The sequence below is a fragment of the Diorhabda carinulata genome, chromosome 12 (genome assembly GCF_026250575.1).
Source record: "Diorhabda carinulata isolate Delta chromosome 12, icDioCari1.1, whole genome shotgun sequence".
Taxonomy (NCBI): Eukaryota; Metazoa; Arthropoda; class Insecta; order Coleoptera; family Chrysomelidae; genus Diorhabda; species Diorhabda carinulata.
The window spans coordinates 10,360,927-10,385,695 of record NC_079471.1 but is presented as its reverse complement, the minus strand read 5'-3'; the positions used below and the strand labels follow the sequence as shown (position 1 = coordinate 10,385,695).

General features: G+C 32.5%; 1 protein-coding gene across 3 annotated transcripts in view; it reads right to left on the bottom strand.

Annotated features, from left to right (window-relative positions):
* LOC130900180 (uncharacterized) overlaps positions 1-24,769 on the bottom strand; it is a 265,111-nt gene that overhangs the window by 27,534 nt on the left and 212,808 nt on the right. The window lies entirely within an intron of this gene.

Below are 24,769 nucleotides of genomic sequence, written 5' to 3'. Positions count from 1 at the left end.
AAATAGTATAGTATATTATATTGTAAGGATTGAAAGTGCATATTTTGCCGAGTGAATGCAAAATTGCAAAAAAACAAAACAAATAATATTATATAACAAGTGCCTTGTACTAATTGCGCTTTGCTATTGCCCCAATTTCCCTGCCATCTTGACTATAGAATATTGACTCTTTTTCGTTTGCCTTCTGTACATGTCCCTTGTCTAGCATCTGACTTACTGAGAAAATATTAAAGTTGAGATTTGGTACGTAGATCACATCTTCAAGTACCACTGGATACCACTTCTGACCGTCAAAAGCCTCCATTTCGATGTTCCTGACTGCAACGCCATCTAGCCTGGTTGAGTCTCAAATCACAATTGGAATTGGCTCGTCCAGATCGACAAGCTGTACAAACCATTCTCGATGAGACGTCATGTGTTGACTGGCTCCACAGTCCTGATACCATGAAGTTGCCCTGTCCTTCGAAATGTCATTGTCCACTGTTGAGAGTGCTGTGGTCAAAAATCCCTTCCTTGGCGGTTTCTCGTTTTCTGGTTTGTTTGCATCATCACGGGATTAGCATTCTCTTGCGAAGTGTCCTTTCTTCTTACAGATATTGCATGAGTGTTTCTTCTTGCAGTAGGCAATGTATTTCGCACATGCTTTGCCTTTGAACTCCTTGATTAAGTGACCTGTCTTCGCACATTTGTAGCATGCGAGCGATGACTTGTCCTGTTTGCTGTATGACGACTGTCCTTGTTTCTCACGTTTTGCCATGAGAACGTTGCTGGTGCTGCCCTCTGCATTTGTCGTCGTTTCCTTAAGTTGATCGTCCTCGAGTCTCAGACGTTCGATGAGAGTGTCTAAATTCTTCGTTGGTCCGGTCACGTTGTTCCAGTACGTTCGGAAATGTGCCAATTTTGGCGGTAGCACACTAGCTACACAATTCTCTTTGTACCATATAAACTAACTAATTTATCAATCGTGTCTTACAATTTACAATTTTGTTCGCAATCTTACTATTTACATTTAAACCTATTAACGTTTGAGCTTCGACATCTTTCTCTATCCAAGCTGCAACGTTTCCTTTTGACACAGCACCTGCTGGTTTGGGCTTTGCACCTGTTACAATTTCGTCCATTCCTTATTCTTAAGTGCTAGATTTAATTTAAATCGCCATGAAATAAAATTGACATTGCCCTGACTGTCTTCACTTAACTTTTCTAATTGAGACTATACAATATCCATTTTGCTTCAAATTTTACAATTCGACTGACTCCGGACAATTTCGAAATAAACAAAATGAATTTAAAATCTTTCGTGGCGTTTTACTGACTTAAAGCGACTTGCGTGTACGTTGCTCTCTGACTCTGACTCTCTAGACTGATTTTCTCGATTTTGTGGTTGCTTTCTTGTCCTGACTTCCAAAGAAACCCTTTCACAGCTGCCCTGCGCGCATAACCTGTTGTTATTTTCAGTGGGTTTGGGTTCTTTGTTGTTAAATGATGAAAAAATGATATTTATTTTGATTAACAAAACTCTTGCTGAACAATCGTAGGATTGTTGCTCAATACTTAAAAGTTCTAAAAAATTACAAATTGTAGCACGTTTGCCTGTCACTACTTCACATTCACTTGAACATATCTAAGAGTGCTTGTCCCCTGCCAACTTAACTAAATTGGAAATTAATATAAACATGGCTACCAACTATATAAAACAAAATAGTGTGAGATAGGGATAGGTCGGATCAGCTGCTAATTTAATCAATTATCAATAGAATCTTTATAACCTGTTTGTGCAAAAAGTATTGATGTTAAAACAAAAATCATTGGTATACATTTTGTAGAGTACGAGCTGGGTTATGAGCTCTAAATGGGATATTTTCAGACATATTTGCGAAAAACGAATATTTTGAGATTTAGATATGTTTTCCAGGAGCCTTCTCGCCTTCATTCTCCTAGAACATTTTCTAATTTCAAAGCACCATTCGGGATCTACTAATCAAAATTTAAATGAACACTAAGGATTTGCCCAGTTTTTTCAACTTTTCAGCTTTCATTTACTGGACTATTCACATTTTTTTAACAAATTTATATGATTTCCATTTGTCTGTTTGATGTGTAACGAAATTTCTTTGTTTTCAATCCAATTGAACATCATTGAAAAGAGTCCGATCATGAAAAGTACATTATTATAAAATATCGAATAACTTTTTACGACATATGTTGTTCTGTAAATGGTGTGAAAGCTTGCGTATACTTTCTTTAATTAACATAAGTTTTGAATTTTCTATTTATTACTGTTAATTAATGTTAATCAGTACAACATTGTTTTTGAACGTGTATATATTTCTTGAAATAAACACAGTTTAACAACACAATTTCGTTATACTAAAAATTTTGTCAAAATAGCAAAATATTCTCTCTATATATGCTATGTCAATCTTTTTGTAATTGGGACTGTTGGTTTGCTGACTTAAATCAATCTTCAAATCTTAGATGAAAATGGAGGTTGAGTGATACAAAAAAAGTCAAGCATGTGGTGTTTTGGAAAGATAGTCTAGGGCTGATATAAGAGTATAAGGCAAACGAGTCTGAAATTGGCCGTTGGTTACATTGGACTTGGGGAATGGTATTTTTACCTCGGGACGAAGTAAATTCATGTTTTGTTGAGGAATAATATGCAATAATATAGGGTGCGAAGGTCAATCCTGTAATTCTGAAATGGCTATGAAAAATAAACGGAATTATTTTTCACAATTTTATTTTTTTAACACGATTATGTATAGACGAGCATAGACGAAACGTAAGTGTAATCAACGTTCAAAAATAATACCGGTCAGATGGCGTCCTTTCCGATTAATGGTGGTTTCTGACATCACGTCATACATCATGCGCTGAGGAATTCTCAGGATTTCCATTCGGATTCTTTCCTCAACTTCTTGAACTATACGAGGTCGTTGTGAATACACTTAATTTTTGGAAATCCCCACAAGAAAAATTTACATGGTGTAAAGCCAGGTGAGCGGGGAGGAGTAAGGAATCGCTCCGATTCCGGATATTACAGGATTCGGCTGCTTCCTTTTATTTTCGAAAAACAAAATGGGCCGATGATTTCCGATGAGGACATGGCACACGAAGCTGTTACCTTGATTAAGTACCTGAATTTTTGTTTGTGCACAAATCCCGATGAAGATGAAAATGTGGCTCGTCACTTATTCAGAGGTTGTGAACAATTAAATTGTATAGAATTTTTTTATCGACAAGAATAAAATTCATTAAAAAATGTTAACCTCTGTAACTCGAAGTAAATTTGTTACACCTCTTTACCTCAAAGTCTCCTTTACTTGAAACTCCTCTAACTTTAAACTAATTTTTGAAATGTAACAACTATGGAAAAATTATTTTTTGTGAATATAGTTATTTACTATACAACGGAAAAAAGTACTAGATTTAAGTTTGATTTGATTTAATATTGTCTGCTGACGCGCAGTGGAAGAAGACAAAAACCGAAATTCGACCAGCGTTGCTAATTAAACTTTTAAAGTAATCAAATAGCTGTCAATTCAATTTTGTGATTTGATTTAGTACTTCTGAACTTAGTGGTTGTTTAGAAGTTATTTTCAATACTACAAAATACAAAATGTCTTATCAGATTGTGGGTAAAAACCAGTTTTATAAAGTTCCCGAAACAGTGGCTAATTGAAAATCCTAATTAATTTATTTCGAAGATTATCAGTTGAATTTGAGGGAAACTTGATGACACCAAAGAAATATGTCGGTTGGAAGTCTTCAACGGTCGCTGAAGGGTATGTTGATGAATCGGCAGCACACAGTACAGAAATAGCTAATAAATTGTTTAGAACGTGTGGTAGTGCTGCAATAACATCGGATTTGCGACCAAGTAGGTACATCAACGAGAGTTGTGATAGCAAGAAGAAATATAATTTCAATACAAGAAAATTCGACTGTGGTACCGAATAGTTTAAGAAACGTACCATTCATGCAATGCACATTCAATAATTGTACTTTTGATACAAAGGATATGTAACTTTATTGTATAATAAAATATTCTAAAATTAAATATCTACCTTTGCTCATGTGTAACCAGGAAAAAAGTACTAATTTTTTCCCGGTTATTGTATTGGTTTTGTTGTATATTGATTGATATAATTATGTTACTTGTAAATGTCAAGTCTTATTTTGATAAAGACCGAAATAGGTCGCAATGTCAATTTTTATCTATTTTTAATTCAGAAAATACCTAAAATGAAGACAATTAAGTAACAAAAACGTATAAAAGATCTGAGAATAAAAAATATAGAATAAACATCCAAATTGACACTCTGTAAAACGCAGTTTAGCTTGGAAACCCAACGTCTTAACAAGAAACTGCTCAATTTTAAATAATTAATCTTATTGAAACATTCGATTAACTTTTAACTTAGTAATTTGATAATTACGAAGTGTTATAAAAAACGGTAAATGAATTTCTCTTCCAGCAATTAATTACGCTGCATATTTAACTAGTATACCTTATACCCTAATGTGTTGGAACAAGCAGTGACAAGTTCCGCTTCCCAAACTGCTACTACTTATTTGTAGTGTCTGTCATGAAACAAATAGATCAACTCAGTGAAGACAGGTCACGTAACAATTCTCGTTATATGAAAGAATCTCATACCCAATAACCTCAAAAGATTGATATATGGGTTAGTATATTAATAGAGAAAATAATTTGGTTCCTTTTGGTTATAAGAAACTGAAATGGTTCGCGTATTCAAATTATAACTTACTTGCCTAGGTTATTTTTAAATTCAAGTAAATTTTAATATGTCTGGATCCCTAACAAACAATATACTAGTCAATCGTTACCGCCTTAACATGTTTCTATGAAATCAAATTTATTTTCTCTTGAAATTCAGCTTTGAATAAATATGTCTCGACAACTGAGATCATTGACATGTGCTACAGTTATGGTACAATCATTAACTTACAATTTAACTACGACACCTGGACATTAACTGTTCACATTCCATTAAAAAGTTATAATTCGTTATACTGGGTGTCCCGGGTTTGATGGGAGAAACAGTCAGTGACCTATAGTATGAGCCAAAATAATTTTAGTACATCATATAAACTTCTACAATACAGCCACTCGTTTTCCAAAGTTTTTTTATTTTCAAATCCTGTATTGTTAATTTGTTCTTTATAAAATGTTTAGCACGTTCATAATTTATGTATATTTTGGTATAGTGAACAGATTTACAGTATTGCATTGAAGCCAGGGACGTGATCATTCGTTCGAAAGTTTTGCAACACGTGACCATGATGGAATTTGATTATTTGAGCCCTTTGCCTGAAATTTGCCATTACATTAATGCACTTCCTACAAATTTATAAAACATTTGACTAAAACTAATGTTGAACTAACAGAAAAAAGGTTGATTCTTTGCATTTGAAATAACAATCCCTCATTATGTTTAATAGAATTGCAATGTAATGTAATACAATATCAAATTTGATTGTTGAGATAACCAAAATAATCTACAGGATTAGCGGTGGTCACTGAAAAGGACAGCCCTGACCATCTATCAATCCATCTATCAGGAAGCTTTGGGTTCAAAGGTTATCGTACATCTGAACTGAAATGAGAATGAGCCCTATGAATTAATTCGAGCTTGTAGTGGCACATCATCAATTGGGTTCCAGAAATCGTTTTGCGAGAAATACAAATATTTCTACTAAGTCAAAGTATGATTTTATCAAATGATTACCAACTATTCCTGTTCCAACCTTTACCTTAAATCTAAGAGGATTCTCAGCATTTCATAAAATATATGTTAATGCGAACTAATGAGTGTCTGGTGAAATCAAATTTGTTTGTAAAAATAAATCAAGACATAAAAATAAATTCTGCTTGGTTTTGTTGCAGAAACCATTGACTCAAATCATGTACTTAAATACGTGATAAGGATACAACAGTTCTTTTAGGCTGAGATGAACAATTGATTTTGAGACGTTATGTTCTCTTGATAGCTTGACTTCTTTCAATTAATTCTTGTTCAGTTGCCACACCAAGTACACTTCGTTACGCATTTTAAGCAAAAATCTTCAAAAATCACAAATTCTGTTTTGTACAAAATTCTAAGTTTTATTTACCCATCCATACCTGTTTCTCGTAACCCCAAATTAATACGTTCAAATATTATTTTGCCTGGAAATGCTCTGTTTGGAAAATTCTTCTGACCTTCAAATAATTTCTAAAAATTTATATAAGCGTACTCTATAAAAAGTGTAGTTTTTCAGTGTAATGAAAAGTGAATTTTTTCAGTGTAATGTAATTTTTTAAATTAAATGTTTATTGACAAGTGTGACAGATATTTAACAGAATGATTGAGAACTAATCCTATGATCAATTTTGAAACCTCATTGAATTTCCCATAATTTAAATATTTTCTTTATAGATTATTGCTGTGTTTTCTTAAAGTGGACAAGTCTTCGTTATGGTATTAATTCGCTACGATATCCTATGAAAATTGGTACAAAGTGCATTAATAAAATTGCAACAACTATTAAAGATTCAACGTCAGTCAAGTATGCCCAATGTCTACTATACCTATTAGACTCAGAATTAGTCTTCTCAATCTTTGAATTTTATATAGTTTAGTATTGTAACTAGCTCAGTCGGTCGCGTTTGGAATACCTTATTTTAGTTATCAGGTCATTGTGAATTTTTATTGAGTCACTGCAGACGTTACAAGATTCTTTTGCAGTTTGATCCGAAGGTCTTCCTCCGGCGTGAGACGTAATAGTAACACCACAGCTCGCAAGACGTTTCGACTTTTCTTTTATTTATTTTGATAAAGCTTAAAGAAAAGTCGAAACGTCAATGTTTATCTATCTTTTAAAAATTATTTAAAAAACTAATTTTGAAACAGAAGAGACCTAAAATTAAGAATATTAGTTTATTTATGCGAGAAAGTTTCTGCTTATATTAGGTGGGTTTAAAAATTCGTAGACTGACATATAGATGGCGTTACTACGATTAAATTCATATAATCTTTAGTTTGCCTTAAAGCAAAAGATTTGACTTGCTGTTTGATAAACATTACTCGAATAACTTCCATGAAAAACCAATTATTAAGAAGGGATTTGCTAAGTTCCAACGAGGCGAAATGAGCACGAGGATGATGACACCCCAAAGAGGCTGCCACCGATGAAAACATCAAGTCTACATAATTATTTTGGATAACCGTGAAGCGAAGCTGATATCTAGATCTAGATATCAAATGGTCGTGTTAGACATATCGTAAATCTATATTTTGGTATGCGAAGATAAGAACAAATTTATGATTCTGAGTAGTGTTTGCAGCTGTTCAATCGTAATAAATCCTGATTTTTGCATCAATATGTGACTATGAGTGAAACATGGCCCTATCACTTCGTCACATCGACAGTCAACCGAGTGGATTGCATGTGATGAAATGATTCAAAGTGTGCGTTCACATTGTCAACGCTCAAGCGGTGAGCGTCGAGCGAAGCTGCTCCAACGGTGTTAAAACATCTTTCTGGCTATAAACTTAAAATGAATTTGTTCACATTACAAAAAACCACGTCTTTTTGAGCGGCATCGCCTTTGTGGTGCGCTGATGTTTATATTTTTATTCAGTATGGAGTCGAAGTGCGACCAACCTATACGTTCTAGTTTTAATAAAATGACGACGCAAAATGAGATTATTGATTATGAGTTATTAATATCGGAAATTCAAACCAGACCAGCCCTTTTGAATAATAGTTGTTTTCTTTTGAAGTCGATGCTTGATTTTTCCCAGAATGTAATCAAATGTTTCCAATGACATTCTTAAAAACTGAAAAAATCTTATTCGATCACTGCGAAGTTCATGATAAAGGTGATGGAGTTCACCATAAGCAAGTCTATTTTTATTAAGTTCATGAACGCCTTGTATTTTTTTGCTTTCTTTACAGAGTATTTTCTATAAGTAATAATCGTTTGGATACCAAATTCATTACGTCCTTTTGGTTCGAAAGCTAGAAAATAACTAAAACGACGCTTAACCAATTTGAACAGGACAACGCGCGTGATGACATCGCAAAAGCGGAATCGCTCGACGATCACCGCTTGAGCGTTGACAATGTGAACGCACACTAAAGCATAGAAAGGCGCTAAAGTCGGCTGGCAAGGTTATGGTATCACTATTTTGGGATGCGCACGGTATAATATTTATCTAAAAAATGAAAAACCATAAATAGGTACTATTACATATCGTCATTGGAGCGTTTGAAGGAGTAGTTTTATACGTCAAGATAATGCACCGTGTCACAAATTAATTGAAACGATGGCAAAATTTCAAGAATTTCCCTTCGAATTGCTTCCACATCCATTCCACTCTTCAGACCTGGCCCCCAGCGACTTTTTCCTGTTCTCAGAACCCAATAGGATGCTTTTGGATAGAAGTTTTGCGCCGATAAAGAGATTATCGTCGAAAGTGTAGCCTATTTTGATGCTAAAGGCAAATCGTTGTATCGCCACGAAAGACGAATATTGATTAATAAAATCAAATTCTATAAAAAAATAAAAATTTGACTACGAACTTTAAAGCTCACCAGTTGGTTGATTATTTTCCGGTAGAGGGTAGGGAATTTAGAACATATTATGTTTGTAGGAAATGCAATTTAATTGCTCCTCAAATACAAGATTCAAACACGTATAACACTATCTAGTGGCAGTTTTTACTTTATAAAAATAGATATTTCAGTTAACTGAGAAAAACATTTGGCGGTTTATGAATTTGTTTTAATTTCAAAAATTTTGTCAGTATATTTATCAAAATTTCTAATATAATTTTATTTTTCATTAACAAGCTTATATTAGCTTTACTTGTATGTGGGGTTGTTTATTTGTAACGCTCTTTTGGACTAAGTGCAAGTGGCTTATTAAATAAAAATTTCGTTCGACAGAGGATTCGAACCTCCGATCTCCGTGTTGAAAATCAAACATTTCGACAATCTTACCAAATAACTAAACCGTTACAGCTCGATAAAAGTTTCGACGAGATGTGGGTACGTAAGCAGCGAAGCTATTATAGGAGGCTGATATCAATTAAAAAAGTAAAAAATAAGTATAGCTAAAAAAACAAGCTTTTAAAGCACATCATATTAAAAAGTTCAAAATAGTTTTTAAAATAAGCTTAAAACAATAATACTAGTACATTTCATTCATCATTGTTATAAGCTTAACTTTTTAGTTTGATTTGCTTCCAAATCGTGTTTTCCAGTTTTTTTCAACTATATTAATTTTTTTAAATGTAATAGTTTATAATCAAAAACATTTTTGAACGTAACAATAAATGTCGTCACAATCCGATTACGTACCTTCCTTTTCTCTTCCCAATTGAATAATTACATATATTATAATGTTACGATATTAAAAAGATGTAGCATAAATTATTTTTGTATTGACGTCAGATTTATCAAATTGGGTTAGGTCGTGAACCTTTGTTTTATCGATACACAATAGCTCTCATTATTCATGTTATTTTAACAAATATTTATCTTGTACAAAATTTTGTGGTGAAAGTCTCTAAAACCAATAACCTCATTTGTTGTTTATCTTGTTATTTGTGTTTCGATCAGATCATCCAAGTCGTTAATAAAGAGAAAATATTCATATAATCAAGATGCTGTTTTAAATTTGTTTATTTTTGTCTCAGTTTAATTACAATATTATGTCAAACAATAAACAGCTAACTTGAAACAGGGAGAGGGACAATAGTGCGGAGCCATATACACGATGTATGGAAGCAAATAGATGGGAAACGGAAATAGATCCGAAACAAGCCGATACTGAAATCAAAGTAAAAACCGTATTAGCGAACAAAAATCATGACGCAAATAAAAAAATAGAGAAGACAATAGTAGTAAATGACTAAGTCTATTGAGAATAGGCTTTAAAATTAATAGATCACTGACGGACCAGTTTTTTTTGTTCACGAACTACTTGCTAAGAACACAATATTCGTAGATTTCAAGCAGAAGTATGACAAAATAAATTTGATCGAGCAAATAGGAATACCAATAAAATTAAGGCGAGGCGAGGATGACGAGGAAAGCCTTGAAGAGAATTGAAGAAGTAAAACAAGCATTTGTATTAGAGGATCAATGAGAAAGTGGTATAACCGTTTTATTAATTGCTTAAGATATAACAATAATCAGAATTTGGATGATATTACTGAGAATAAGAAAAAATGGAGAAACTTTGTGTGAATAATTCGCAACAAAAGACTTGCCTTTTCAATTTAAAATATCCAATTTCTATTCAAAATTAGAAAGTAGATGTAGATTTTTGTAGTATTGTTCCATGTTATAGAGCATAATATATAATGCAAATAGTAATTTTCAACTTAGCAATTCAACCATCCTTGATTCTCTTTACAGTGAGAAAATTTACCTATACAATTATAGGTGAAAACTATTTGTTTTGAAAGTGAATTATATAATAACTTTTGGTTTTCTCCTTGCCTTATTCTTATGTTTTTTAAGCGTGGAATTAGAATTCCAACCATTTTTTGATGATTTTTTATTCAAGAAAATATCAATTAGATGTCCCTTTCCCAAATATTTCTATTCCACACACTAATCGTCTTATCTTTCTCAACTGGTGACGTCGCTTTTCTGCTTATCTAAACCATGCCCTTACCAATATTTTCATTGCTGCCTTGTTCTGCTGTTGCCCTGAACAAGAGCTTTCAAGAATTGCCCTGTTATTTCATTAACATCCATTATAATTTTGTGTTTTATTCATTCGTCATTTTCTCACGATTCCTTGATTCTCGTTCTTCGATTTCTATAGTGTTTTCAGAATAGCTTCATCAATTATATTTTCCGAATTTGACAAGATTATGTGAGTGGCGGAATATCGAGAACCGTTAGCCCGATTGGGCCTCCTTGATGTACGTTTCACAGATGGCAATTGATGTCTGAGCGATGCATGAGTTCATTGCATCAAATTTAATCAATCGTATCGAAATGAAATATGAATAAAATATGAGAAAATTAAATACAAACGATGATAGTCCAAGCGTTGTTAAGTGCACAAAGAACTGTAAAGACCAGACTGAAGTGATGCTGATCAATCAGCTTGCTAGGAGGATATTCAAAATGTTGGAGTTGGTTAAGCTTCACACATCTTTAATGAATCGCTAAAAACTGACTGAAATTCTTCTTGAGGGAAAAATTGGAAATACAAGACCCATCGAAATTTTGCCACTAAACCACAGAAGTTCTACAACGATGACATCTATCCGGAAAATGGCAAAAATATATTCAGCAAAACACAATTGTCTCTATCAATAAAATTTGAATATTTAATTTGTTGCCTGGAGCGTCAAGCCTTTGGAAAGAAAAGTCAACTAGTCACTGGGCCCTGTCGTACACCGATTCTAGATAAAAACGTTCATTTAAAATAATTCAATAGGATGTACATTGTGCTAATCGGTTGTGAAATTACCATTTTTTCCTTAACAAATGATGTCTAAAACTACTAATAGTGCGTAGAAATTCAAATTATAAAGCAATTTGAGTAATTTTCCTTACAATCTCCACCCAACTAGGAACTGTGACATCAGTTATGGTTGGCCGATTTGTTCGTGTATGTTGTTCCGTTCGGTACGTTTCTTTGATATCGTCATACCAGGCAACCTTGCATAAGAATTCTTCCTATGTAGGTGACAACTGGTTGCTACCTTGTGCAGCATCACCTGGACGATATTATTAGGGTTTATACTGCCGACAGTCTTCTGTCAAATCCCTTCAGTGGTTACACACGAAGAACGTGTGTTCGGCATCATCTAAGTCGTGTTCACAATACGTACACTCAGATGTTTGTACTTGAGTATACTAGGATCGTATTTCAATAACAATGTTTTATTGAAAAATTTTGTGATTTGAGTTATTATGAAAACATTGAATAGATGGCGCTAGCCACGCTGTTTGTATTTATGCTCAAGTCTAAGAACACTTAGGACTGTTATTTTTAAATATATTTAGATTTAGGAAATAAATCGAAACCATATTACTCAAAACATAATAGCTTGTCAGAGAAAGATAGTTTGTTAATTATATAGTAAATTAAAACTCAGAATCTCTGAATAAAATTACAAAATTATATGGTAAAATTAATAATCAAATTTTCTATTACCGCTTAGTAAATTTTATAAAATATTTTGTGATTTTCTCAAACTGAATTAAATTATTTTGTTAAGTAAATTTACTAAATTGTTTTGTTTTGAATTAACAAATAAATTTTTAGCAGTGTACGGTGCAAATACACATCCCGAAGAGTATGAGTAAGTATTACTCAGTAAGAAGCCACATTTTACATAAGTAAATCTAAATAGTTTTAGAGTTCAATAATATTTCCAATTCGTATCCCTCTGATACATTGAAAGAATTCAAAAATATCCAAATTTAATCTTCTGATAATATAATTTAATTTCGGAAATCTGAACAGTACTATAAAAAAAATAAAATAATCAAGTACCTTCGTCTGAATTTCTTTTTTTGGTTCGGGCACATCTGAATCCCATTCCGAACTCAAATCATCACTGGAAGGATCTCCATAATCTACACAAATCGGTACTTCTAATAAACTCTTTTGATATTGTTCATAACCTGTTGTAGAGCCCCGTCTAGACCCTAATATAGGACTAGAAGGACTATTACTTCTTCTGAAATTGCTGCCCCTTCTTCCTAAACGGGGGGAACAGTCTGATGCAGGAGATGGGGTTCTTGACGGAGATCGATTGGGATTTAACGTATTTTCAGACAACTTTTTCGTTTCTTTTGTCTCTAAAATTATTTCATAAGATGATAAGATTTAAAAAAATAAAAAATATGTTAATGTATTATTCAGATTTTGTCTATATTCGTATAAATATTATATTAAATGTTATATTTTTTATCGTGATTATATTTTTTCAATAACTTTGGTGGTGAAATATGTCTACCTAGATTTTAGAGAGAATTATTTAGACAATAATGCTTGAATTCGTAATATCACTCCTCATCCTTCAGTTATTCCCTTAAAAGGTTCAAGTTGTGGAGTGATACCTCTTTTTAATCATTTTCGTATTTAAAAAATTAAAACAGGAAATTGAAGTGATCGCTTGAATCTGTAATAAATGATTGTTAGACTTATCCAAAGAAACGACACATATTTTTAACAGAATGTATCAAAAAGCTATTTAGAAACAAATAAGACATTTTAGTAATAATAGAGGATATAAACAATACTTTAAATAATAATATAAATAACTAATACAATACATAGATGTGACATAACACAGAATATGGAAAAAATTACGTCATAGATCCGTGTGTACCATTTGTGGGTGTCTTTTTATTCCTGGTGTACAAATTGTTGCCACTCCTTTTTACTTCTAACTATTATCATAGCTTCTCCCCATAATTTTTTTCTCCTACAATCGCGGCAATTGCTTTTTTCGACGATTTATTTGGGCGTCTTCTTTTTATCCTTTCCATTTCTCTAGCTTACCAAATCCTTTTTACCGGTCTATTGTTCTCCATTCTACAAAGGTGTCCAAACCATCTAAGCTGTTGTTTTTCAATTGTTTTAATCACAGTTGCTACATTCAAGTCCTCTCTTATTGTTTCGTTTCTTATTCGATCTTTTCTGGTGACACCTTTGACTCTGCGTATGAACTTCATTTCAGCTGCTTGAATTTTGCTTTTGAGTTTTTAAGTACCCAGTTTTCGCGTTCATCTATAAAGGCAGGTCGAAATATTGATTTTCATGCGTTCATTTGGATGATTTTTTAATTTCTCTTCTTCGCAGAAAATTTATGTTTAATGCATAATAATATAATAATATTTGGAACTCACTTGTTCCGATTGTATTCTATCTATTTCAACTATTTCACTGCCATAATTTTTGTCTTCTTTATATTAATATTCATGTTTCTCAAGGCTTGTTTTCATATTAATGAATTATGTTTGAACTCTACTTCATTTTAACGAACTATACTGATCGTCGGCAAAAACACATTCAGAGATTCCAACTATCTCTATGTTTCCGTATCCTATTTGTAACTGTTCCGCTTTTGTTTTCACTTCTTCGAATACATCATCCATTATCATTATGAATAGCGCCGGGTTCAGTACTCCCCCTTCTTTAGTCGTAAAATTCTCGGTCATTATTACTCCTCACCTGGTTCCTTGTTATTTGTTATGTTATGTTTTTTATCGTAGATATTTTCTCCATTTTTTTCTCTAGTCTAGTTTGTTTTCGTCGGTCTTTGTTCCATCATCTCGTTCCTTTTCAATTGCCACCAGTTCTGGTAATGCCACATACTTTCATAACTACCTCTAGTATTACGAGTATATCCTCAAATATATTCCTCATCTCGTCTATTGATATACTTACTATTCGATCTTGCTATGTTTCCATTTTTATTTCAGTGTATTCTTTCAATTTTTCAGCTATTTCCTTCTCCCTCGTCTCACGATTTCACGACATCTTCAGAAGTTGTAATAGATCATTTACTTTATAAATTCTTGCCAGAAGATTATGTGACTATTTCGTGGACTAATATATAGAATAGTGTAAATATCATTATATTTATATGGTGTCATCAAGCATAGTGTGAATAACACAAAAAAAATAATTTTTAAACATTCTTGTCTCTCAATTTGTTAGATAAATGAATTACATCACCCTCAAAGTAAAATTAATCTTAAATATATTATGCTAAAAATCAGGCCTCAAAAGTATATATTTTTGTGAAAAATTTCATGTTTATATGAAAATAATACTAGTTATTTTAATAAAATACTGTGGGCGTCTTAATCAAAATATTAGGAAGAAAAAATACATCCATTTTAAGTGGGTATTTTAAGATTGGAAAGGATTCAATGTATTTGAGTACCTCAAAATTCAAATCAAAATTGTGATGCTAAACGTGAATTCGTTCACAAATAAACAACGAAGAAAGTGAAGGAAAGAATGTAAAAATTGGATATTGACATCAACTTCTTTTGAAAGAATAGTTTGAACTTTTTTTGTCCAGACAACCCTTTTGAGAAGTATAGAACATAATAATAATACCCGGTACACTAGTAAATCTTATTTATTTACGTGATGTTGTGACGATACGTAAATAACAGAATTTCCCATTTTGGTGCGCGACATACCAGTCAAAATTAGAGTTCACGGGTCTGTTTGGATTGACGTGGAATCTTTGTAGTAATTCACATTTTTCATTTTCTCTCAGTGCCAATAAAAATTAAATATTTTTTTCCCATAATTCTCTCAATAACTGTACAGAAGCAGACCAATTATCAGTCACTACATTCCAATCGGTTTACTAAGAACCCTGATTGGGTAGGTATCTATAGCTTTTTCTCGATTTGATTCAATATAAATTAATAACCGTTAGTTTGAAATTAATTTGAAATATTCTAGTATACATTTGTATACTAGATTGTGTTTGTGAATTATTTCTCTTTGTCTTTAGTAGAAGGTATAAGCACAAGTATTTTTACAAATAAACACATTAATAAGGAAAGTTTCATCCTTAGAAAGTAACTATAATCTGGCCGGTCGGTAGTGAGAGTAATAAAAACGCGTGATCGGCTCATGGGATGCTAGTGGTACCTTTTATAACGATTCGTATTGGCTGAAGCAATGTCTGAGAAAGTCAAGTTCACACAGCTGCACGTTACATTGATTTATTATTATTATATTCTAAAAATTTTATATTAATAATTATTTTAAGCTTTTTTTTTATTATGTTATTTATTTACTTTGATAAAAATTAAAAATTAAACTACATTTCTAACATGCGCTTTTACAGTAAGAATTATGTGACTGTATAATAGCGCATGTTAAACAACTACTTTAATTTTTATTATTCTTTAATATGTGGTGTTATAGTTATGTTATACATTGACTATCCTCTATTTTAAAATAAATTTTATTGTTAAAAGTGGCTGTGATATTCATGAAACTAAATTTAAACTGTCTATTTACGTTATTCCATCTGAAGAACAATCATTTCCAAACTCGTCATTGCTTTAATACTTTTAGAATTTTGACAAAATGTATCTGAGGATACAAAGCATAATAAATATTTATTATTTATAAAAACTGGAGCGATTTTCCTCATTGCAACCAAGTTATTGTTTTTATTGTAGTTGCAATCTTTTGGTTAGTGTGGGTAAAAAAATATTCCAAGACTATAATGTTTACATATTGGATAAAAGTGGCACTGTTTTTAAATTCCACCAATAAAACGCTAAGACGACAAGAGTCACAATGACAATGGAATGTGATCATCCGGTGGTCAACAATTACGGTTAGGTCATTTCCATCCCTAAAAATACCGATAAGTTCCTTCACATCACGACCTCTAATAATAAATTTAGGAGCTGATTCGTCCTCGTCGGAATCAGATTCCGATTTAGATTAAAATAAAAATTCATCCGCCCTTATATCCCTCTCAACCACCTTTTTTGAAAACAAAGAATTTATTCAGGAAAGGACCTTGTGTTGTTTATAAAGATTATTATTATTATTATTATTATTATTATTATTTATATCGTTTTGTATGAATTTACTTTATAACCTTTCACCTAGCACGACATTTCTTTCTTATATATTACTTTACAGTATTAGGTAATTATATATATTTATAGATACTTTTAAAAAAATCAAGGCAACGTGTGAAATATGTAGGTATAACATTTAGTAGTTAACTAAGTGAACGAAGATTTTAATGTATGAATGCTATGCAATTGATAAATAAAAGTATTATTTATATGATATGATATTAAAATAAAGTATTCAAAATTCAAATAAAAATGTTAGTTTGAAAAAAGCATTTAAAATTCAATTCAAATTTGCCACTAAATACCTTTTATTGTTGTGTATGGTGTGATTCAAGCTTACAATTGCTCTCTTACGCACTATGCACGTGATTACTCTCTGTAATGAGCGGCCAGATTATAGTCAATCAATAACGCAGAATGGAATTTTTGTTTTTAAAACCACAATACACCATTTCATAGATGGGACAGTATTTTCCGATTAGGACCCCGGTTATGTTTATTGGTACATATAATAAACCACCACATTTGTAGATACTGGAGTTATACTAATTCTAGATAGATACGTGAGGACGAAGCCTTTAAAACTTAATTTTGGACGGGTATCATCGGCAGGATATCAAGAACAGAGCATATACGAAATGAAGATTTACGTCGAAAACCAGGTCGCAGTATTTACGACATCAGAGAGAATACAGACTAAGCAACTACTCTAGTAACGACATGAGATGAGGATGGAGAAGAACAGGTGGCCGAACAAAAACATTGATGTATCAACTGCAGAATAAAAAAAAGGAAGGCCTTCAAGGACCCCGAAGGAAAGAATTGAACAGACCATGAGAGACAGAGCTATCCACGAAAACGAGTGGATAGATGCAGGATGCTGCAAAGGAAGCTGTAGGATCTCCGCTGTTTATGTGTATTATCGGTAGTGATGTTATTGGATAAATTTGAAAGAAGGAAGTTTGAGCGGGTCAATATGTGAGATTTGTTGAGATATTAACTAGATCTCTACATACTTTGTATTTGTACGACTGGAAAGTAACTTATTTAATTCTAGCTGATCTATGCTAGTAAATTCGCAATTGGATGAAAAACCATCGAGACCACAATTCTACTTATATCAACATCGTTAGAATTGTGATTCTTTTGACGTTTAACATAATGAGAAAAAATATATTATCCAACTTTTACTGTACTATGCGGCTTTCATAAAAAAATAAGTAGAAATTTTCTTAACATATTCAGTTTCGTCAATTAATTTAAAAGTTAATGGAGTAATTAGTTTCAATTCACTAAAGGCGAAATTCACATTACTAGAAGACAGAAAGAAAGCGGTCTCTAAATCCAATTTTTACGCCATTAATCATACGTGAAATTAATGTAAAATTGTTTTCATTAGATACGGATAATCAAAATTAACCTGAAAATTTTCTATGAATTTCTTAATATCAGTAAAGAATGGTTTTAGTTTAGAATAAGATAGACTTTGGATGTGGTCTAGTTACTCTCGAAACACATGGATAAACATGTAATTCTATCATGTATAGTCATGTGAGATAATGTTAGTCTTACAAATATCAGTTTTACATTTCAAAAGAAAACGAAGAAACTAATTATGTCAGTTTTTATAGAAATTTTTTAAAAAACCATAAATTAGAAAAGGCCTATAATTTCCGAGCTGAAGGTCCTACCTCACACTTGATTTTAATTAAATTACGGGGTGTGGACATTAAACAATGAGATTGACGGTGCTACATTTCACGTGCGTTGAACTCCAGTAACCAATAGATGTTACCGTGGAACCTTCTATACGATTGCAGTGCCTCTCATCACTGTAAACAAATCAGAATAGCCTTTATATTATGAGAGTTGTTTTGTTTCTTCGGAAAAGTATTAAGTGTATAACAGTAAAGCAACGAACTGTAATGAAATTCCAGAGGATGGCAAGTGAAACATCAATTATTGGAAGAAATATATAATGACAATGTAGCAATTGATGAAGAACACGTAAGACAATTTGAACATGCGACAAGGTTGTGTAAAAAATTCTGAAGTTTGAACAACTAGAAGTTCACAAAAATGTTTATACTAATACATAGATAGCTGTTGAAAATGTTTGTTTATAACAAGTTGTTTAATTGATCAATATTGTTGATAAATAGTTTTTTTCGTTACTTTATTTTGATGTCAATTATGATTTAAGGAAAGTGCTTAAATAATTCGAAATTTGAAACATTTTTTTTCACTATAATTATTTAATTACCAGGTAGATACGGCACTGGCGTACTTGTTGGTTTTTTTGAATTTTGCAAGCAGGCAATTAAAAATCTTTGTAGATAATTTCTAATCAAAGATGAACCACTCCTTTTCTCGCTTAATCATTCTGTAGTATATCTAATTGGAGGAGGAAATCAAAATCTATTCTATGTCAAGTACCGTATTTTGTATTGCTACTAAGACGGTTCCGTTTTTGCAGGATGGAGAGAGATTTTTTTGAAAGATAACGGAAAGCGACGGCGACTTAGTTTTATGAGGTTGGTGTAGAGTTTTAAATAGTGGAAAAATCTACTGCCTAGTTTTAGGGTTCATATCAATATATGTTCAAATGACAAAATAATAGCTACATGTGTATGTGTTATTATTTATATTTTTGAGTAAAAATTCAACATCGACATTTTAAATTCATATTTCTCTCTGTAGTTGATAAATTTTAAATGAAATTTATCAGAAAATGGAACAAAAGAAGTAACTCCTGCCGGTTTATTAGGAGAATTTTTTAGTTATGTATTTTCTTCCTTCGATTCATTTGTGGGACATAAAAAAACGTAAAAAACAAGTTCTTCAACTATAATAGAATATAACCGACGGATCTTCTTATGAAAATTTCCGAGGCCTTACTTACTATTACTGTTTAACCAAAATCTGTCTCATATTTTGTAGCAAGTAATAAAAGTAAATAAAACCTGGATCCACGACTACACCCTTATGGCGGGTGTACTGTTGATACCCCGAGACATGCGGAGTGCGAAAGTGATACATGCTCTCATCTCGGTTTTTCGTGCCGAGTCTCGGCATGTCTCGCGAGAGAGCCGAGAGCATTGCTGTACACTCTCCCACTCTTCAGTGTCCAGGTAGCAGCAGTGCGTAATATATGTGTCATTACGGTAACGAATTAAAGATGTGAATTACATTTTTTTAGAAATATATCAAACAGAATCCGTATTATGGGATCTAAGTCTTGAATTTCATAAAACAAAAAAAGTTTCGTGATGCATATGTTGGGATATCGAAGCAGACTAAATTCCCTGTGTATGAACTGAAGAAAAACGACATCTGCGAAAAATTCAAATTATCTGAAGTCTGCTTAGTAGAGAAAGCTACTTCTAATGTGTCCATTCACAACCGCAACTGAACAGACGAGAGTGAACATGGTAGCGTTCATGGATAAGCCTTTTGGGCGAGAGCACTCGCTACGCAGTGTACAGTCGCCATTAGAACGAGAAAACAGTGAAGAAAAAGATAGTTCCATCTGACAGAAAAGTGTTTTTTCGCTTTTAGGGATAGATATTCATAGGATTATTTTCATCGACTATCCATATCTGGTCTCAACGACTTTTTTCCCAGCCTTGCAGGATAGAGAATTTCATCAGACGAGAAAATTATTGCATATTTGAATGGAAAATGGTTTTTTTTGTTAGACCGGAAACTTGCGAGACTTGGATAAATTAATTTTTTGGTCAAAATGACTTTGTGCGTAGATATCTGAATACTTGTTCTGTTGGTTTTCAAACAATAGAATTATTACTAAGTTATACGTGTTAAATTTCGTGATTACAAGCAATACATTTCAGTAACAGTGTTTGGATTTTTTTCGAACGTTTTCGAATATCTAAGCCCACATTTACGGCATTATTGAATAGGTAGAACACCAAATGTGATTCTCACAATTAATATTATTGTACTATGTAATTTTAGGGCTGGTCGTATTCAACCTGATATACAACTACTGACTTTACGATTTTTATGTATGTATGTTGATAACTGTTGGAGATTTTGTAGGTGTCGCAAGTGGAATGAATAGTGCGGAGCCTATGTGAAGCAGTGGCTCGATTTGCCTGACGTATATCCAAATGCCTCTCGCTTCTACGTTTCATTTTGTTTCTTTTTCTAGTGACGCATGTCGGAAAAGAAAAGAGTATTGTCCTTAGTATCTGACAGAAAATTTAGAAATACAGACACGCTTATCAACCTTCTTTTAAAGTCTTAGAGGAGCCTTTACTTAAAGGTGATATCAGACTGTTCACTTTTTATTCATTTCTGTCTTTCATTCAGCATCTCTCATTAAGTATGAAACGTCAAGGCTTTAAATGAATCAAAAATGATGAAATGAATTAATTAGTGAACTAATCCAGGGATGTTGGATTTCGGCATTCGGCATCAATCGCTCGCACTCCGAATGAACGAAAAATGAAACGTATGAACACGAAGAGAACGTTCAGTCGAGTTTGTTTGACGATATATTCGATGAAATGAGCGAATAAAGTTCATTTTTTTGTCATTTTGTGTGTGTCTTGTGAGCGTGGAATGAAAAAAAAGAGAACATTCACTGATATCACGTTAAGAGACTGTTACAAATAAGTTAGGGGAGGAACCTTTTGTTGAAGTACCGATTAGGGCGGCATTATGGAACTGGCAGTAAATTTATATTTATAAATCTGTAATTAGAGGGTGTAGATTATTATAAAGTATGTGGACAATTATAAACAAATAAAAATTGTATTTAAGAATACGAAATCGGTTAATGATCATTTCTTTGAATTTTCAAATTAATATTTAATGACTTGAAAATAATTATTCCGATTTACGTAGTCCATTATCGTTAATTAGAGTTCAATATTATAGAGCAATGAAATAGATTGGGTTCTTATTTAGACTATATGAATTCATGGTATAAGAGATACAATTATGGGGGCTAGTCTGTTTTACCGCGGGTAGTGAAGAGGTAGCACAATAAACAAAGTTCCATACCTCAAATTTACTACAATAAATCTACTAAACTATATATACAAAAATATATGCATCGAAAGAATAAACTAGGTTTTTGGTTTTTCACAAAGTCAGGTATATCGGGGAGGATTAATTTAATTGTGTGCTATTTGGAATTTTACTGGATCAGGTATCAGTCAGTCAGGTGTAGATGGATTATCGTTTTATTGAGGGAATTTTTTAGGAGAAATGTTTGCCTGAAGTAAGTATTTGTGAATGCGAGTACACATGGTCGCCACACAGTCTTCACCAAATTATGAGTTTTCCCACCGTATTGATACTTAGATAAAAGTTAGAACAGAATTAACCTCAAAATATTTTCTAAGTACATAACCCCTTAATAACTCTAAGTCATAACATAATTCGGTTTCTACATCAATAGAGGCGAAGCCAGTGACCAATTTTAGGTGGTCATTTCAAAAGTCATGAAACTTTTCACAGTCAAACCTTAAAACCTACAGATGCTGAAAAGCCACTTCTGGCAGCCCTATGTGGTCGGGATGAACTACCCTAAATTCTGTAGGTATTAAGGTTTGACTTTTTGATGAATCAAACTATAATTTCGCGTTTGACAAGAAGTATTCCGTCGTCTTGTGTTCAAAAAGTAAATTGTTTAAACTTATATTTGAGAGTGATCACATTCGATTATCAAATGCTTATTCTGAACATTTATTATCGTCAATCAGAGAAAGGTATTGACCATAATATTGACCGTAACAAGGCCGTAACCTGGGCCAGGTCGGTTTTGCACAAATGCGCAAAATGCTTTAGATTTAATGCCTTCAACTCCTATAATGGGTTTATCACCCATGGAGGGATTTTTGAAGTGTTAGGTGTAGACTATACAGGTTCGTTATACAAGGGTTGAGGTGAAAAATTAGGAAAATAACATGTTTGTTCATTTGTATGTTTCACTTCCAAAGCTATCCACTTCGACTATCGAGTCATTTATATTCACTTTACGAAGCTTTGTGGACAAGCAGCTTTCCTAAGCGCATATATTCGGACAAAGGATCATGTTTTGTAGGCGCTACAAACGAACTGATGTGTTTTTTTAGCAAAAAGATTAATTGAACCAGGTCTCTATCTCAGAAAACAAAAAATGGCATTTTAATCCACCCACTTTCCTCATTTTAAGACTTTTAAGAACCACAAAATATTGAATTATGTTATGTAAAACATCTTATTTGTCATAAATATAAAAATTTGGTAACTAATCATATACAATCCCCTTATTTAAATCAAACCAACGTTTCTTCATATCAAATTTATGTACAAATTAGAATAATAACATATATTAAATATTACAATTGGATTGTTTTTGAATACGAGTTGATGTAATATAGTTCCTATATTTTTTAAATAATTTTTTTTAATAAATTTGTGGGTGTACTTGACGTCTGACGTCAATCCATTGTTAACTTCATATTATCAAGTAGCTTGATGGACATTCATTAAAACTAATGATCGAATGATGTCATTGTTTAATGGGTTACAGATAAATATTTGAATATGGTCGTCCTTCTCTCGTGTAACAAAAAAATTGGAGCGGCGGTCAATTGAACTAAAAATAGAATCATGATTTATTATTGCTTGTTAAATATTTTATTCGATTTAATTTTATGATAATATAAATTATATATGATAATTTTAAAAATTGCAGACTGTGATTTATACCGTAAATGATGAACGAATCAAAAAATTGTTTACACAAACCATCTTTTTTCCAAGATATTAAAATATTGGTAAATAAGTTCTAATACGAAGTACAATTTTGTTTCAGATGACAATGCGGAAGGTTTACTTGAAGAGATTTGTTGATATTAGGCTAAGCGCAATTTTTTAGATTTAAATGTAGATTCAAAACGAGATACGAGTGTGGCTATTTACCGAAAAAATTTTAACTGTTTTACCTTAAATCTGCAAACCATTTTCATGCGATTTTGGTGTTTGCCGATCTCAGTCGTCATCACGTCGGGAGCGTTTCTAAACTACCTGTTTTTTTTTCGACATTCAAATTTAAATTACCTTATGAAACACGACATGAAGGAACGCGTAGTATATCCCAAATGTAATCAGAAATAGTCTGTGTGAAACCCACTGAGGTCGCGTATTTTTAATCAGAAAAGTTAGTTACTCCTATGCGAAACTTCCACATTCTGAGGTAGATGAGACTTTCGGCCAATTAAGCAAGCAAAGGTACCTGAACATTTATCGAGAACTCTGTGAAGTTCACGGAAGTTATCCATGGAAGTTCCGTACAGAAATGAAGTTTAAAAATTACCAATCTTACGTCCACGATTTGGTTACAAAATTGTTAGAAAAATCTAGTCTGTCAAAATTACTCACGATTTCGTATAAGTTAAGCGAATAGGAACATCTTCCACTTATATGAACATGGTGAGTCATTACTAGATCGAATCGTAATTGGTGACAAAACAACGGTAAGATACGTCTATTGCGAGACAAACTTACAGTGTAGAACTTGTTATAAACAGTCTACGATATGTTTGCAAACCTTGTCATCAAGCAAGATTATGGTGACTGTCTTATGGGATGTCTGTTTCCAATTGATTTTCTCGAACGTTTAACAGGAGCCGAGTAGTTTAAAATAAACGCCGGGGAAACTTGACTTCCAAGTTTTTTTTGATCAAATTGGTCAAACCAAAACTCTTTGATTGGATGATTTTTCTTCATTCCTTTTATATTCCCGATCTAGTTTCTAGTGATATCAACTTTCCTTCGAAGAAGAGGTTTTTAACAGTAAGGTAAGAAGTCACGGATGTGCGTCATTTGGTGACTGCGATTACATTACATCTATGATAAATGCTTCAATTTATTTTGTAGCTGTATGAACGAATAGTTATTGAATTAATGGTTGTTTCCGAGAGATATATGATCTGTTTTCGTAAAGAGACGTCACGCCATCATTTGCTTCTCATTGCAACAAATATATGGAATCCAACGCGTATAAAGTCCCAACATATTTGTTCAAATATGTGAAAGAGGGCCATATTTATGCTTAAGCTTGAATTGAGAAATACAAAAGTGACATTTAATCAAAGTTGAATTTTTGTAATTGAGCTAGACCACATAC